The sequence below is a fragment of the Arachis ipaensis genome, chromosome B10 (assembly GCF_059453495.1).
Source record: "Arachis ipaensis isolate K30076 ecotype BB chromosome B10, ASM5945349v1, whole genome shotgun sequence".
NCBI classification, from domain to species: Eukaryota; Viridiplantae; Streptophyta; class Magnoliopsida; order Fabales; family Fabaceae; genus Arachis; species Arachis ipaensis.
In genome coordinates, this window is record NC_142435.1 from 70,953,381 (window position 1) to 70,972,174 (window position 18,794).

General features: G+C 39.2%; 1 non-coding gene across 1 annotated transcript; it reads left to right on the top strand.

The window, feature by feature from the left end:
* The first annotated feature begins 11,528 nt into the window (after positions 1 to 11,528).
* LOC148580363 (small nucleolar RNA R71) lies at positions 11,529 to 11,632 on the top strand. The gene has a single exon (XR_015899454.1). It is a non-coding gene; the product is annotated as a small nucleolar RNA R71 (small nucleolar RNA).
* The last annotated feature ends 7,162 nt before the right edge of the window (positions 11,633 to 18,794 follow it).

Consider the following 18,794-nt stretch of genomic DNA (forward strand, 5'->3'; position numbering starts at 1 on the left):
TCACTTCTATTCTTCTCTCTCTTATCTTTTTCAGAACCTCCTAACTAACTCTTCTATTCTTAATTTTCGAAAACTAACTCTCTTTTTCTCTCTCATCTTTTTCAAAATCACCTAACTAACTCTCCTCTACCTTAATTTTCGAAAATACTTCCCCTTCTTCTCTCTCATCTTTTTCAAAACTACCTAACTAACTCTCTTCTCTCTCTATTTTCGAAAATTAATTCTCCCTTTCTGTCTTCTATTTTCGAAAATTTAACAATTAAAATTCAAATTATTTTAAATAAAGTAATAATTTTTTGAAAATTAATTTAATTAATTAAACAAATATAAAAATATTTTAATTTACTTTTTCTATTTATACCTCTTCACTTCTAATCTCTTTTCATAACAGCTTTAGTTCAACTTCTTTTTCTGCATCTTCTATCTTCTCTTTTATTGTCTTTCTTCACATCTCACTTGGAGCTTCTTGCCAATTGGCATAGAAAGCTCTCTTGTGATTTTTTCTCTTTATTTACTATATCCAAGGTATTTAGACTCTACTTATTTTATTTACTTTTATTTTTAATTTTTATCTTCTTCCTTCTTCTCTACTTCTAACTTTAAGGAGGAGCTTCTTACCTATTGGCATAGTCTCTCCTTCTTTTTTTTATTTTCTTCTTGTTTATGACCAGGAACAAGGATAAAGAACCCCTTTTGACTCCTGATCCTGAATCTGAAAAGACTCTGAGGAGGCATTTACAACAAGTTAAAGCACAACACTCCAGAATAGACCTTTCAAAAAGTTTTGAACAAGAAACAGAGGATATGACCGAACCACAAGAGGAGCCTAGAAAGGTCCTTGGTGACTTCACCATGCCTACCTTTGACTTTTATGGCAGAAGCATTGCTGTACCTGCCATTGGAGCTAACAATTTTGAGCATAAGCCTCAGTTTGTCTCTCTTCTGCAACAGAACTGCAAATTTCATGGACTTTCATTGGAAGATCCACATCAGTTCTTAGCAGAATTTTTATAGATCTGTGATACTATAAAGACTAATGGAGTTAATCCGAAAGTCTACAAGCTGATGCTTTTTCCCTTTGCTTTGCGAGACAGAGCTAAGTTTCGGTTGGATGCCCAACCTAGAGAGAGTCTTGACTCTTAGGAAAAGCTTATAAATGCTTTTCTTGCTAAGTTTTTTCCTCCTCAAAGGATGAGCAAGATTAGAGTAGAAGTTCAAACCTTCAAATAAAGAGAAGGTGAATCCCTCTATGAAGCTTGGGAAAGATACAAGCAGCTGATCAGGAGATATCCTCCTGACATGCTCTCAGAATGGTCCCTCATAGGCATGTTCTATGATGGCTTATCTGAAATATCCAATATTTCCTTGGATAGCTCTGCAGGTGAATCTCTCCACTTAAAGAAAATGCCGCAAAAGCTAGAGAGCTCATTAAGATGGTTGCTAACAACTAGTTCATGTACACCTCTGAGAGGAATCCTATAAATCATGGAACCTCTCAGAAGAAAGGAAGAAGTTGAGACTTTGAATGCCATCCTAGCTCAGAATAAGATCTTGACCCAACAGGTCAACATGGTCTCTTAATATCTCACTGGGATGCAAACTGCAGCTGGCAGTAATCAGGAACCTTCTCTTGAAGAAGAAGCCTATGATCCTGATCAACCCACCATGGAGGAGGTGAATTACATGGGAGAAGCCTATGGAAACACTTACATCCTTTCATAGAGGAAACATCCTAACTCTCATGGAAGGATCAACAGAAACCTCAGCAAGGTTTCAATCAATGTGGTAGGAACCAGAATAGGTTCAATTACAGACCACCATTCCCACCTTCTCAAGGGAATATGGAGACCTCTAAGCAGAGCCTTTCTGACTTAGTCATTCTAGTCTCCAGCCTCACTAAGACCACCCACAGTTTCGTTAATGAAATAAGGTCCTCCATTAGAAACTTAGAGGTATAAGTTGGTCAACTGAGCAAGAGGATCCCTGAGATCCCTCCTGACACTCTCCCTAGTAATACTGAAGTTAATCTTAGAGAAGAGTGTAAGGCCATAATCATGGAGGTTGAGGCTGAATTGGAGGAGAATGGGAAGGCATTAAACACCAGTGAAGAAGCCTTCACTGGGTGTTCAATGCCCACCAGCCCAGAACCAAAGGAAACCATAAAGACAATTGAGGTTCCTTTGAATGCACTTCTACAGTGCATAAGTTCTCATGACTACTCATCCTCAAGTGAGGATGACGACACTAGGGAAGAGCAAGTTGCTCGTTTCCTAGGAGCTCTAATGAAGCTGAATGCCAAACTATTTGGTACAAAGCCTCTGGAGGAAGAACCTCCACTGCTTACCAAAGTACTCGATGCTTTGGATCAGCAAGAGCTACCTCAGAAGCTTTCAGACCCTGGATGCTTTCTGATTCCTTGCACCATAAGCATTATGACCTTTGAAAAGGCTCCATGTGACCTAGGGTCAAGCATCAACCTCATGCCACTCTCAGTAATGGAGAAGCTAGGCATATTTAAGGTACAAGCTACACACGTCTCTTTAGAGATGACAGACAAGACTATGAAGAAGCCATATAGCTTAGTAGAGGATGTCTTGGTTAAAGTTGAAAACCACTACATCCCTGCAAATTTCTTATTCTTGGACATAGGAAAGGATGAGGATGACTGTGTCATCCTTGAAAGACCTTTCTTAGCCACAGCTAATGCTATCATTGATGTGGCTAAGGGAGAACTAACCCTAAAGTTAGGGGAGGACCACATCTTATTTAAGATGCCTCACCCCAATTCTCCCTCTAAAAGAGAGATAACAGTGTAACACCTAGTGTGCAAACCCTCTCTTTTTGTGCAGAGCTCTGCAGAGTCCCCAGATATCAATTCTAAGTTTGGTGTTAAGAAGCCCTCAACAAGCTCTAAGCACAAAGGTACTAAAAAGAAAGTACCTAAAGGCTGGATAGACGAGAAAGTCCCAACAAAAGGCCTCTCACCTAGTATGAGAGTTGTCTTCACTAAGAAGCCAGCCTTACCACATACAGTGAGTCGTGTTCTATCTCTAGAGCATGTAGAGCTCATCAATGAGAGGACAGGCAAAAAATTCATTGTCAGGGGCGAAAATCTGAGCCCTTACTCACCTCCTTAAGGAGCTAAAGGTCAAGCTAGTGACTTTAAAAGAGCGCTTATTGGGAGGCAACCCAACTTTACTCAACCATTTATTTTCTTTTTGTTTTTCCTTTCAGTTGTTAGAGTCATGATCATGTGCATCAGTCAAGAGACAGATTTCACAGTAGTAAAAACAGAACACTCCAAGTGGAGTGTCAAAGTTGAACGCCAGCTAGGAAGCCCTGCTGGGCGTTCAACGCCTGATGCGCATAAACTAGTTATGCTACGATTTAGGAAATTGCACGATCGGCAAAATTCCTTCCGGCAAGTGCACCGGTTATCGTCAAGTAAAAACTCACAATAGAGTGAGGTCGAATCCCACAAGGATTGGTTGAGTGAGCAATTCGGATTAGAAGTGTGTTCTAGTTGAGCGGAATCAAGATTTAGATGAGAATTGCGGAATGTAAAATTGGCGGGAAAAGTAAATGACAAGAAATTTAAATGGCGGAATCTTAAATTGCATGAAGTAAAGAGCAGAAGCTAGATTGCTGAAATTAAAAGGGAATGGGGGTGATTGCATGAATGTAATTGCAGAATGTAAAGAGAAAGTGGAAATCAGAAATGGGGAATTTATTGGGTTATAGGAGATATTGAGATCTCCGAATCAAAACATGTTTATCTCTTCCTCAAGCAATGCGTTCATTGAATTTTGCTTGGCAATCTTATATGATTGGATCCCAATCCCTTGGCTCACCAATTCTCTCTAAAAACGAACAAATTCCCAATCCCTTGGTTTAAATGTTCATAAGAAGAGATGATGCTCGATCACTGATTATACCACACAGTTTCATGAACCACAATTTGGTAGGATTACATGTCACAATATCCATCCAAACCCCAATCCAATTCACTGTGAGAAAGCTTCTCTAGCATGAATCCTCCATTCCTTTCCCAAGGTTCCGAAGGATTCCAATTATGGGTAGTTTCTTTCCCAAGACAACTACCCAATGGAATTAGATCGAGAAGCTTTCTAATAAAATTCAAGAGAAAAGATTGAAGAAGAATATAAACTATTATTGATTCATTGAATTACAATAGAGCTCCCTAACCCAATGAAAGGGGGTTTAGTGAGTCATAGCTCTGAATTCAATTACAAAGATATGAAAACTAGCTAAAAGTAAAAGTAAAAGTCCTCCCTAACTTAAATTCTATCCTATTTATACACTTTCTATATTGAGCTTCTGTTGTGTTTCTTGGGCTTTGAGGCCTCTCCCTGCTTTCCTTTTGTCTTGGGTTTATGATCCATAATCTTGATGAGGCTGTTGATCCAAAATCTGTAACATTCATTGAGCCAACTTAGTGATAATCAAATAATGACACATGACTCAATAAATTGAAATTTCAGACTCATCAATCCTTCAGGCCCAATCCCATAAACCATGATATTCAATTGGGTTTCATACCAGAGTAAGTTTAAGTTAATGTTTGTGCTCAAATACTAACTTAAACCGCAATATTGTTGGCCCAGAAACCTTTTCCAAGAGTGGCGTTTAAGTTGCAGTTTAAGCTTAAACTGTAGCTTAAACGCCAGACACTTCCAGTGATGCCTTTTGTGGAAGCACGTTTAAGCTTCAGTTTAAGGTTAAACTGAAGCTTAAACGTGGAAATGGAAGAAGGCAGCCCTGGAGGGTAACTTAGTCGAACACGTTTAAGCTTCAGTTTAAGGTTAAACTGAAGCTCAAACGTGGAGATAGAAAAGGCAGCCCTGGAGGTCGAACACGTTTAAGCTCCAGTTTAAGGTTAAACTGGAGCTTAAACGTGGAAATGGAAGAAGGCATCCTGGAGGTCGAACACGTTTAAGCTCCAGTTTAAGGTTAAACTGGAGCTTAAACGTGGAAGCTGAGAAAGGTAGCCCTGGAGGTGTCGAACACGTTTAAGCTCCAGTTTAAGGTTAAACTGGAGCTTAAACGTGGAAATGGAGAAAGCAACCCTGGAGGAGAAAACTTGGTCGAACACGTTTAAGCTCCAGTTTAAGGTCAAACTGGAGCTTAAACGTGGAAATGGCTCCCTGGTGCACTTCCCATTTCTGGCGTTTAACCTCCAGTTTAAGGTTAAACTGGAGGTTAAACGTGGAAATGCTTCCTGATTGGCATTCTCATTCTGGCGTTTAACCTCCAGTTTAAGGTTAAACTGGAGGTTAAACGTGCAATGCTTCTTTGGTGAGACTTTCATTCTGGCGTTTAACCTCCAGTTTAAGGTTAAACTGGAGGTTAAACTTCAGTTTCAGCATTTCTTAGCCTTCATGATTCTGGCGTTTAAGCTCCTGTTTAGGTTTAAACTGGAACTTAAACTCCACATGTGATATTCAAGCTTCCTTTATTGACTTTGTTTCTTCCTTGCCTAGCCTCTTCTTCCCTGAAATCATCCAAACAATTGCATCAAAGTCTTGCAAAATTTCATGAGAAATCTTCCATTCATAGCATTCAAGTAATATAACTAAAAACTCATGGAATTTGCATCAAAATCATACTGTTTGGATGGTTCATTGCTTTGTTCTTCTTTTAACCATTCTTGGTTACTTTAAGCTCAAGAAAATGCATAAAACAACTAAAACTATCAAAAAAATGCTAGTGAAACTAGCCTAAGATGCCTTAGCATCACAACACCAAACTTAATACTTGCTTGTCCCTAAGCAAGTCCTGAGTTATTTGAGAAGAAAGTATGAAACAGAAAGCAATTACATTGGCTATATTAGCAAGCATTTGAAGTTCATCAGAAGGGTTTTATGCAGAAAGTTGCAGCATCACTTTTCCATACTTATCAAGTAAGATCATCACTTTTTCATTGCATCCATCAAACACTGCTATGGCCTCTTGTTATTCTTATGTCCTTGGCACTTTTCTCTTCTTTGTTTTTCTTTTCTTTTTCTTAGAGCTCCTTTGCTCCTTGTTTGCTTGGTGTCATGTGTTGCACAAGCCTTTGGCATTTTCTTTTTCTTATCAGTGCACTACACATATCCACTTCAGGCATTTTAGTTCACATTTCTTCTTGAGACATTGGTGCCCAGCACCTCTTTGTGTGACTAAATGTTTTGTATTTAGGTTGCTCTTGATAATGGACTTTTGGTTGATAATCCCGGGTTAGTTAACCCAAGTTACCAAGTGTTGAAACACTCCTCAGAACCTATTCATCCAAGCATATCCTTAATACATGAACACCACAGGCATTTGTCTCAGAAGTTCAAACCATTGGTGCCTAGCTTATTTTCTCAAATTTTTTTCTTTTTGGTTGCCCTTTTTCAGTGGCTTTTTCTTCTTCTTTTTCTTTCTTTTTCATGGCCAAAGACATTTATTCATCAAGATCCATAGACAGTTTTCAATTTCTACATAAAAAATGATAATTCTACACTCTATTTCCAGTGATCTGACTGAACAATCAAGCATGCATACCACCACTTAATTCTACTTGATTTGTCACTACTTTAGCCAAGTTACTTTTGTTCAAACTTTTCTTTTATTTTTGTAAATAGAACAAGCATGGCAAGCACTTGTTTAAGAAGGTGAAGTTATATCCAAACATCTAGGCATTCGCTTTATTCAAAGCAATAACAGACACTCATACTAAAAAAAAAAACTCCACATAAAACTTAAATGACTTATGATGAAAGAAAGCTCATAAAGACAATTCACCAATTATCATTTGATTATTAAGGAACGAGACCACCTCTTATTTATTGCTTGGTTCTTCTTAATTCTTGGGATCCTGCTTCTTCTTGCTTCCTGCCTCTTTTTGACCACTTGTGCTTCCTTTGTCTTTTCTTATGAGCTTTTTCCAGAATCCAGCCTTTTTCATTGTTTCTTCCACTCCTTTTTCAAGGATCATTGCCTTGTTTATTTCTCCTTCTTTCCTCCCTTTGAAATACTCATCAAAAGCTGGGAATGCTGGGTCCATCTTGTGTAAATGTTCCCCTATGTAGTTAAGCTTGATTTGCGAACTGATGTTGTAATCAGCTTGGACTGAGTATCTTGCATTCTGTAAAGTGGTGGCTTCCTTGATTGCCAAGACATTGGCATCTTGGTGTTGGCATATGTGGCTGAAGGATTCCTGTAAGTGTAAATTTTGTTCCCTTTTGCAGATCTAAGAATCTTGATTCAAAGTTCCTTTGCATATCCATCATTTTTAGGTGAAAGTCCTCTTGTCTCTCCTGAGACCTCATGTATTGTTGAGACATTCCTTCCATGATTTCCTGCATTCTGCTCATATCCATGGGGTCTCTGGGAATTCGTTGTCTTCTTTCTGGGATTGCTTGCTCTTCTTGCTCTTCTTCTCTGTCTTCTCCTTCCTGTCCTTCTTGTTCTGCTTCTTGCTTTGCTTCCGCTTGTTGCCCTTCTTCATTTCTTCTTCTTGTATGTCTTGGAGCAGTTGGGCCAAGAGTCATTCTGTACGCAGTTATGGCCAATCCAGGATATAGCCAATTAGGTCTTTCATCTTCAAGTGGTACTTGGGCATCGATGCATAGTCTAATGATGGTGCTAGGGAAGTGAAGCCAGGATTCAGGGTCACTTTTCTCACTAAACTCTTGTATCTGTTCAGCAATGAGTTTATGAACTTTGATCTCCCCTCCCACCATAATGCAATGAAGCAAGATGGCTCTTTTAGGGACTATTTCTGAAGAGTTTGCAGTGGGTAGGATGGATCTCCTAACTATTGCATACCACCCTTTAGCTTCAGGTGTTAGGTCTCCCCTTCTCAAGACTCTTGGAGCCCCTCTTGTTTTTCTCACCCATTCAGCTCTGATGGCACAAAGATCTTCAGCAATAGTCGTGTAGTCAGGTTCTCCTATCATCCTTTCCTCATAACTTGCTTGGCTGAAATGTATGTTTTTCAGGCCAAGAGTTTTCATGATTGCCTTGGGGCTGAAGTCAACTTCCACCCCTCTCACATAGCTTTTGTATGTGGGTTTCTTGGTTGAGTCTTCCCTCACTGCATTTGCATAGAACTCCTTCACCAAGTTGATGTTGATTTTAGTGATTGGCTTAGTCAGGAGCTCCCACTTCCTCTTTTTGATCTTCTCCCAAATACCTGGGAACTCATCCTTTTCAAGGTCAAAGGGAACCTCAGCTAGTACCCTTTTAGGTCTCATCCATTCGGCTTGAATCTCATGAAAAACTGATTTGTATCTCCTTGCATCGAATTCCCTGTTCTCCTCCATTGGTTGCTTGTCTTTTCTTCTTTTGTGGCTAGATGAAGCTGCCATTGGTTCTTTAGTTTTGGGGTAAGTGACAAGCTAAAGTTGACAAGGTGAAGCAAGAAGTGTTGTTGGAAATGTGGGGAGGTTGTTTTCGGCAAGAGATAGTTTATGCTATGATGAAGAAAATGTGCATGAAGGAGATTTGGTGGTGTTGAACTCGTTCCCCAAGTGGTTCTTTATAGGGCCCTTAAGTGAAAAATGGACGGCTAGGGTGGTTTGTGAAGGGTGGCTTGATGGTAAATATATGAATTAGGGAGAAGGACGAATTGCTTTTCATTTTCTTGGAAGTATTCTGGGTTCATTAGGTTGTACATGTAGCAATCTTTTCTTGCAGAACTTCCTTTTCCCATGTGTTAGCTTCAAAGACTTGTGAACTTTCTTTTTGACCAAGCACCGTACCTCCCTTTGTCTTTTTCCTCCATTTTTGTCTTTTCTTTTGTACCTGCACAAACAAACAAGTTTGCTATCATTTTTCGGTCCATGTGAATGATGAATAGTACTTGCACATGTAAATCAATGATTGACTCCATGAGCTTATAGCCGTGACTTTTGTATGTATGCACACTTATTATTGGACACCAAACTTAGTGTTTGGTAAAGTCTCCTGATGACATGAAATCCATATTGGTTGTCCTTAATGACTGTGCATAATTCTAATAAATCATAGTCACTTTGGCTCTTTGATTCTAAACAAAGTTACTACCCTAAGTAATTGAAACCAAAGTATTAAAACATGCGAATGGTCTACTTGTCATGAATTTCGAAATCCAGAGGAACTTCTTGCTTTTCATGAACCGTGTTCAAAGAGGAACACCAAACTTAATGTTTGGTTGTGCTCTTTGCATGAAAAATTGAATGCATTTTGAATAAAGTTTGGGGTGCCCTCAGGCACACCAAACTTAGAGACAAATTGTATTTTATATGCAATGTTTAGTGCACTCTTTCAGCAGTTGTCCTGAGGATTCAAGTTCATGCATAAGAAACCATGCTTTATTAGATGCAAAACAAAACAAAAAAGAGTAAGGATATTAAAAACATGGGTTGCCTCCCATGAAGCGCTTCTTTAACGTCACTAGCTTGACGGTTGTCCCTTGTTAGGGTGGATTGTAGTGCTTGACGTCTTCTCCTCTCACTATGCAAACGTCTCCACTTGATTCCTTCATGACCTCTAAATGTTCCATAGAAAGAACTTTCCTGATTGTGAACACTTGAGGGAGCTGGGAAGGAATGGTTTTGAGGCCAGGTGGGATTGGCAGATAATGACTTGATATCGCTTTATCTCCCGGAGAAAAACCTTCAGTGGGAATTTTCTTGTTTCTCCACCCTCTTGGCAATTTCCCTATCATTCTTCCCTTTCTCTTGAGGATTTCTTCATTGACCCTTATGCTAGGAGGATCCTTCTGATCTGTTTCCATTGATTCTTGTGGCTTTAACTCTTGCAATTCCTGTTTGCCTTCCAAAGACTGTTTTAGAGTTTCAGCTGCTGGATTACTTTCCTCCAAACACAGATGACTACTATCATCCTTAGGCTTTTCAGGTTCTGGTTCAGGTTCAGATGCAGGTTTGAAAACTTTGAAAATGAGCTGTTCATCATGTATTCTCAGAATTAGCTCTCCTTGTTCTACATCTATGAGCGCTCTAGTAGTGGCTAGAAATGGTCTTCCCAGAATGATAGGGTATAGGTAGCTTTCCTCCATGTCCAAAATGACAAAGTCTGTGGGGAAGTAATAATCTCCCACTTTCACCAGCACATTCTCAACCACCCCTTCAGCTTGCTTCTGAGTTTTGTCAGCCAGTTGTATGATTACATCAGTGGATCTCACCTCATTCAGTTGTAGCCTCTTCATAAGAGTTAGAGGCATCACATTTATGCTAGCTCCTAGATCACAGAATCCTCTGTCAATTTTTGTTTCTCCTATGATGCAAGGAATATGAAAACTTCCTGGGTCTGTTTTCTTAGAGACTGTGTCCTTCTTGATGAGGGCACTGCATTCTTTGTTCATTGTTACCGTTTGTCCTCCCTTCAAAACTCTTTTCTTGCTCAACAATTCCTTTAAATACTTGATGTGTGTAGGCATTTGATGGAGAATCTCAAGAAAGGGAATATTGATATGGAGAGACTTAAATGTCTCTAAAAACCTTGAATAGGTTTTCTCTTTTTCACCTCCTCCTAACCTCTGAGGAAATGGTGCTTTTGGTTGGTATGTTTCTATCGTGCCTTTTTGCAGTTCCTTGGCTTGCTCAGTTTCACTTTCCTGCTTAGCTTCCTCCACACCTTCCTTCAAGATTTCTGGCTCCTGTTCTGAGGATCTGATTCCTTCTTCTTCTGAGACTTCTTTCAATATGGTGATGGCTTTGCATTCTTCCCATCTCACTCCCTTTTGTTCCCCTTTAGGATTCTTTTCTGTGTCACTAGGGAACACTGCAGTTGATTTGAGGGCCTGTTGAGATAGCTCTCCTACTTGAGACTCCATCCTCTTGAGTTTTTCACCATGGTTTCTTAAGGTAGTTCTCACATCATCCCTGAAGCTTTTCAATTCAATTATGTCCTGACCCATGTGTGCCAGCACTCCTTCTATCCTGTTTAATTGATCTTGAAATTGTTGGTTCGGGTTAGGTTGGGTAGGTTGATTATTTTGGCCATGATATGGTGGTTGAGAGTAAGTGTTTTGTGTGGCTTGGTATGATCTTTGGTTGGAGTTTTGGTATGTGGACTTGTTATGTTGGTTTTGCTGGTTTCCCCACCCAAAGTTTGGGTGGTTTTTCCAGCCTGGGTTGTAAGTGTTGGAATGTGGATCATATGGTTGCCTTTGTTGATTTCCTACATAATTGGCCTCTTCCCAATCACCTCCTTCAGTGCTTTCTTCCTCTTGCTCTTGTGTGTGTATTGCAGCCACTTGTTTTGTTTCTAATTTCCTGGTGAGCTCTGCTAGTTGCTTGGCAAACACCCTGTTTTGGGCTAGAATTGTATCAACATGGTTCGGCTCCATGACTCCCTTAGTGTTGTGTCTCTCTGATGCATAGTAGTACTCATTCTCAGCCACTGTCTCAATCACTTCAATGGCTTCTTCCACAGTCTTTTTCCTGTTCAATGAACCTCCTGATGAATGGTCTACAGCCTTCCTTGATTCATAAGACAGTCCATCATAGAAAATATGCAATTGCACCCAGTCATGGAACATGTCTGGTGGGCATTTCCTTGTCAAATCCTTGAATCTCTCCCATGCCTCGTAGAGAGTTTCACCATCTTGTTGTCTAAACGTCTGAACCTCAGATCGAAGCCTATTGACCTTTTGTGGGGGGTAGAAACGTGCCAGAAACTTGCTTTCCACTTCATCCCAGGTTGTTAGGCTCCCCCTTGGGAATGATTCCAGCCACTTAGCTGCCTTGTCCCTAAGTGAAAATGGGAGCAAAAGCAGTTTATATGCATCTTCCTGGACTCCATTGGACTTCACAGTGTCACAAATTCTCAGGAATTTTGTGAGATGTTGGTTTGGGTCTTCATTAGCACTTCCACCAAATGAACAATGATTCTCCACAAGTGATATTAGCTGTGGTTTGAGCTCAAAATTGTTGGCCTGAATGGGTGGTTTCTGGATGCTGCTACCACAATTCCCAGAGGTTGGGTTTATGTATGAACTAAGAACCCTCCTCTCAGGAATGGCATTGTTTCCATCAGCTCTCTCATGGTTGTGAACTTCTCTATCCATGTTGAGATCTAAAGCTTCCTCAAAATTGTCCTCAGATTCTCCTTCAGATTCCTCTTCTCCCAGTACTCTCTTCCCTCTTGCTTCCCTTCTCAGTCTATGAAGGGTCCTCTCTGGTTCGGTATATGGAGGAGTTGATGTCTCTCCTCTCCTACCTGTCATACAAGAACACAGCACAGGCAACAAACAAGTGAAATACTCTTGGTTAATGGAAGAGTATGGTTAGAGCAGTTGAGGAATTAATTCAAACAGTTAGTGAGTCAGTGAGTTAGTTGCTTGAATTTAAAGGCATAAAGAAAGAAAGCATGTAACAGAGTGCAGAAATTAAAATTCAACAAGTAATGTGTACTGAATTAATCAAAACAAAAAAAAATGCTCAATCTAGTTAACTTCCAATTTGAGAATTGTCAATCGAAAACCAATCCCCGGCAACGGCGCCATAAACTTGATGCGCATAAACTAGTTATGCTACGATTTAGGAAATTGCACGATCGGCAAAATTCCTTCCGGCAAGTGCACCGGTTATCGTCAAGTAAAAACTCACAATAGAGTGAGGTCGAATCCCACAAGGATTGGTTGAGTGAGCAATTCGGATTAGAAGTGTGTTCTAGTTGAGCGGAATCAAGATTTAGATGAGAATTGCGGAATGTAAAATTGGCGGGAAAAGTAAATGACAAGAAATTTAAATGGCGGAATCTTAAATTGCATGAAGTAAAGAGCAGAAGCTAGATTGCTGAAATTAAAAGGGAATGGGGGTGATTGCATGAATGTAATTGCAGAATGTAAAGAGAAAGTGGAAATCAGAAATGGGGAATTCATTGGGTTATAGGAGATATTGAGATCTCCGAATCAAAACATGTTTATCTCTTCCTCAAGCAATGCGTTCATTGAATTTTGCTTGGCAATCTTATATGATTGGATCCCAATCCCTTGGCTCACCAATTCTCTCTAAAAACGAACAAATTCCCAATCCCTTGGTTTAAATGTTCATAAGAAGAGATGATGCTCGATCACTGATTATACCACACAGTTTCATGAACCACAATTTGGTAGGATTACATGTCACAATATCCATCCAAACCCCAATCCAATTCACTGTGAGAAAGCTTCTCTAGCATGAATCCTCCATTCCTTTCCCAAGGTTCCGAAGGATTCCAATTATGGGTAGTTTCTTTCCCAAGACAACTACCCAATGGAATTAGATCGAGAAGCTTTCTAACAAAATTTAAGAGAAAAGATTGAAGAAGAAGATAAACTATTATTGATTCATTGAATTACAATAGAGCTCCCTAACCCAATGAAAGGGGGTTTAGTGAGTCATAGCTCTGAATTCAATTACAAAGATATGAAAACTAGCTAAAAGTAAAAGTAAAAGTCCTCCCTAACTTAAATTCTATCCTATTTATACACTTTCTATATTGAGCTTCTGTTGTGTTTCTTGGGCTTTGAGGCCTCTCCCTGCTTTCCTTTTGCCTTGGGTTTATGATCCATAATCTTGATGAGGCTGTTGATCCAAAATCTGTAACATTCATTGAGCCAACTTAGTGATAATCAAATAATGACACATGACTCAATAAATTGAAATTTCAGACTCATCAATCCTTCAGGCCCAATCCCATAAACCATGATATTCAATTGGGTTTCATACCAGAGTAAGTTTAAGTTAATGTTTGTGCTCAAATACTAACTTAAACCGCAATATTGTTGGCCCAGAAACCTTTTCCAAGAGTGGCGTTTAAGTTGCAGTTTAAGCTTAAACTGTAGCTTAAACGCCAGACACTTCCAGTGATGCCTTTTGTGGAAGCACGTTTAAGCTTCAGTTTAAGGTTAAACTGAAGCTTAAACGTGGAAATGGAAGAAGGCAGCCCTGGAGGGTAACTTAGTCGAACACGTTTAAGCTTCAGTTTAAGGTTAAACTGAAGCTTAAACGTGGAGATAGAAAAGGCAGCCCTGGAGGTCGAACACGTTTAAGCTCCAGTTTAAGGTTAAACTGGAGCTTAAACGTGGAAATGGAAGAAGGCATCCTGGAGGTCGAACACGTTTAAGCTCCAGTTTAAGGTTAAATTGGAGCTTAAACGTGGAAGCTGAGAAAGGTAGCCCTGGAGGTGTCGAACACGTTTAAGCTCCAGTTTAAGGTTAAACTGGAGCTTAAACGTGGAAATGGAGAAAGCAACCCTGGAGGAGAAAACTTGGTCGAACACGTTTAAGCTCCAGTTTAAGGTCAAACTGGAGCTTAAACGTGGAAATGGCTCCTTGGTGCACTTCCCATTTCTGGCGTTTAACCTCCAGTTTAAGGTTAAACTGGAGGTTAAACGTGGAAATGCTTCCTGATTGGCATTCTCATTCTGGCGTTTAACCTCCAGTTTAAGGTTAAACTGGAGGTTAAACGTGCAATGCTTCTTTGGTGAGACTTTCATTCTGGCGTTTAACCTCCAGTTTAAGGTTAAACTGGAGGTTAAACTTCAGTTTCAGCATTTCTTAGCCTTCATGATTCTGGCGTTTAAGCTCCAGTTTAGGCTTAAACTAGAACTTAAACTCCACATGTGATATTCAAGCTTCCTTTATTGACTTTGTTGCTTCCTTGCCTAGCCTCTTCTTCCCTGAAATCATCCAAACAATTGCATCAAAGTCTTGCAAAATTTCATGAGAAATCTTCCATTCATAGCATTCAAGTAATATAACTAAAAACTCATGGAATTTGCATCAAAATCATACTGTTTGGATGGTTCATTGCTTTGTTCTTCTTTTAACCATTCTTGGTTACTTTAAGCTCAAGAAAATGCATAAAACAACTAAAACTATCAAAAAAATGCTAGTGAAACTAGCCTAAGATGCCTTGGCATCAACGCCCTAAGAGGGGAGCATTGCTGGCATTGCACGCCAGCCAGGGAGCAGCCCCTGGGCGTTCAAACGCCAATGCAGAGAAGCAGAGAATCTGGAATTCCCTAGCTTCTCAAGACCAAGAGGTCCTACAGAAGCTCCAACTACCCCACCTTCTTCTACCCTACTTTGCTCGAGGACGAGCAAAACTCTTAAGTTTGGTGTTGTCAAAGCCTTGCTTTGTGACTTTTACCACTCTTAAGTATGGAAGAAGAGGACGGAGCAAACTAGGAAGCATGCACAAAAGCTTGTGCAGCCGCCTCAATAAAGACAAAGGAGTAACATAGAAGAGATCAAGCACTACATGGGATCCTCAAGGAGGAGCACTGGCCACCATCATTTAGGTAGATTCATTCTCTTTTACTCCTTTCCTGTCTTATTTTTCTGTTTTTCTGTCTGTTTATCTATTTTCTTGTCCTAGTTGCATGATCATTTGCATTGATGTCTTAAAAAGTTGTAAAATATTCCATATATTTCTCACCTTGCTTAAATGAAATGTTTTTTGAAAAGAACTGAGAGATGTATGAATTTCAATTTTAAAATAAGATTAGTTTAATTAGTTTGATATGGTGTCATTTGCTTTTGTTTTCTGAATGTATGATTAAACAGTTCATATTTGAAGTTGAAATTTATGAATGTTGGCTCTTGAAAGAATAAGGAAAAAGGAAAAATATTATTGATAATTTGAAAAATCTGAAAATTGATTCTTTAAGCAAGAAAAATAAGCAAAAAGCAAAAGAAAAAGCATGTTGCAAAAGAAAAACATATATATATGCATGCAAGAAGGAAAATAGTGAAAATAAAATAAAAGCAGAAAAACCCATTACTGCCCAAAAACGCAGGAAAATGAGGGCAGATTGAAAAAGCCAATAACCCTTTAAACCAAAAGGCAAGGGTAAAAGGGCCTAAGGCTTTGAGCATTAGTGGATAGGAGGGCCCAAAGGAACAAAATCTGGCATAAGCGGCTAAACCAAGCTATCCCTAACCATGTGTTTGTGGCGTGAAGGTGTTAAGTGAAAAGCTTGAGATTGAGCGGTTAAAGTCGTGGTCCAAAGCAAAAAGAGTGTTCTTAAGAACTCTGGACATCTCTATCTGGGTACTCTAGCAAAGCTGAGTCACAATCTAAAAAGTTTTACCCAGGTAAAGTGTCTGTGGCATGAATGTATCCGGTGGTAATACTGGAAAACAGAGTGCTTAGGGTCACGACCAAGACTCAAAAAAAAAAAAAAAAGCTGTGTTCAAGAATCAAAATAAGCTTAACTAAGAGATTCACTAATATGAACTGGATTCTAAGTTCCTAAAGATGCCAACATCTCTGACTTTCAATGGATAGTGAGATGCCAAAACTATTCAGAAGCAAAAAGCTACTAAGTCCCGCTTATCTGATTTTAACTAAGCTTCATTTGAAACTTAGAAATTTATTGTATCTTAATTTTCTTTTTATCCTACTGTGTTTTTAGTTGCTTGGGGACAAGCAATAGTTTAAGTTTGGTGTTGTGATGAGCGGATATTTTATACGCTTTTTGACATCTTTTTCATATAGTTTTTAGTAGTTTTTATTTAGTTTTTATTAAGTTTTTATAGGTTTTAGTGTTAAAATCACATTTTTGGATTCAAATATGAGCTTTTTGTGTTTTTGGGCAATTTCAGGTATTTTCTGGCTGAAATTGAGGAGCTGGAGCAGAAGTCTAATTCAGAGACAAAGAAAGCACTACAAATGCTGTCCAGATCTGACCAGCTTGCATTCGAAAGAGATTTTCCGGAGCTACAAAAGTCCAAATGGAACGCTCTCAATGGCTATGGAAATCTGACTTCCAGAGCTTTCTACCTATATATAATAGTCCATACTTTACTTCGGATTAGAAGGCCCAAAACAGGCGTCCAACGCCAGCTATCTGCACTCATCCAGACTTCCAGCGCCCAAAGAGCAGAGCCCAACGTCCAAATATCTAGAAAGGACCCCTGGCTAGCATTCCATGCCTAAGAGACCTCAATGCACGTGGATCTCATCAAAGCTCAGCCTAAATACTCACCAAGTGGCCCCAGAAGTAGATTTTAGCACTAATTAGACTGTTTTACCCTGCTAGTCATCTATTTAAGGGATTAGATTCATGTAACTTACAGACCATCCATCTTTACATTCCATCATCATCTTCGACCTTGGGCACCTTCCTCCTCCTCCAAGAGGGAGGTCTGCTATTTTTACGTTTTTATCTTTGTATGTTATTTTCAGTATGAGTTTCTAAACCTCCTAGGTTGAGGGGAGGAGCCCAGCTGAGTCCTATGAATTAATAAAAGTACTATTTCATCTTCTTCGATCCGTGTCTGATCTATCTCTAAGATATATATCCCGATCTTCATCGTAATGAACAGGACGATCTAACAAATTAGCTCTGTACATCACATCAAGACAAACATGCCTGACAAACACCTGCGTCTACTTGAGTTCATGTGAATACCTGGCCGGAAATCACGAGCCAACAGCTATGGATTTACCTCTCTCAGACGGTTAATCCATGATTTCGTTGGGAACTTCTCAAGATATCAGTTCAGTCATAATGAGATTTTGCTCGATGGTTTAGAATTTCTCTTCTAGAAATAAGAACTTCGTTGTAAGCATAGTTCTAAACCAACAAACAATTCCCACATCAAAAAATTGAGTTGTCTCAAGTACAAACCCCAATAAGAATTAACCGAAGTATTTGAACTCTGAGTCATCTCACAAGAAATTGCAATGAAGTGCTAACTATTGTCTATAAAGGGGGTAAGGGGGTTGGTTTTATATTTTTGCAAGAAAGTAAATGGCAAGAAAAATTAAATGACAAGAAGGTAAAATGACAAGAGCTAAATAAAATAATGGAAAAGTACTCTTGGCTAGACATAGGTAATTGAGATCACCATCCTTGTCTACAAACTAAATATTGATAATTATGAGGTACCAACCCATTAAGTCTACTTCTAAAAGCTTTAAGTACGTAAAGTCTACTCCTAAGCTTGAAGTACATCAAATAGGCTTGATCACATCAATCCATAAGTCCCAACGTACCTACTAATTAGATTAGTAGTAGGTTGGTATCAATGAGTATCAAATTGATCACCAAGGGTTCTCAAATCACCAAATCATTGAGACCCAATGACTCAAGGTCACTTAATTCCCTTAGCCTAGGCTAAGAGTCAAGAAAACTACTCAAGAACTAAAGAAAACATTATATCAAACACTTAGTGTGCAAGAAAAGTAAACATCATAAAATGCAAGAATTAAAGGAACCCATGACTAACATAAGCAAGAAATCAATAATAGCAACTAAGATCAACATAAAAGAACATAGAAACATAAAAATTGCCTTAAAGAAAATTGAGATCCAACAAGATTCATGAACATAAAAGCAACAAATTAAAGGAAATGATTAAGAGAAACTAAGAAGATTAAAACAAGAAATTAACAAGAGAAAACTAAATCAAAACAAGAATTGAAAGTGGATTTAAGAAAATTAAACCTAAAGTACCCTAAATTCTAGAGAGAAGGGAGAGCTTCTCTCTCTAGAATTCTACCTAAAACATGATGAAAACTAAACTATGACTACTTGGTTCATTCCCCCTTCAATCTTTGGGTTCAATAGCATCAGAAATGAGTTGGATTGGGCCTAAAATGCTTCAGAAATCGCTGGGGGCGATTTCACTTTAGTGGGCCACGGACAGCATCGGCGCGCACGCGTACATGGCACTTGCGCTCCCCTGAACGCGAAATAACATATGACAAATTTTATATCATTTCGAAGCCCCACATGTTAGCTTTCCAATGCAACTGAAACCTCCTCATTTGGACCTCTGTAGCTCAATTTATGGTCGTTTGAGTGCG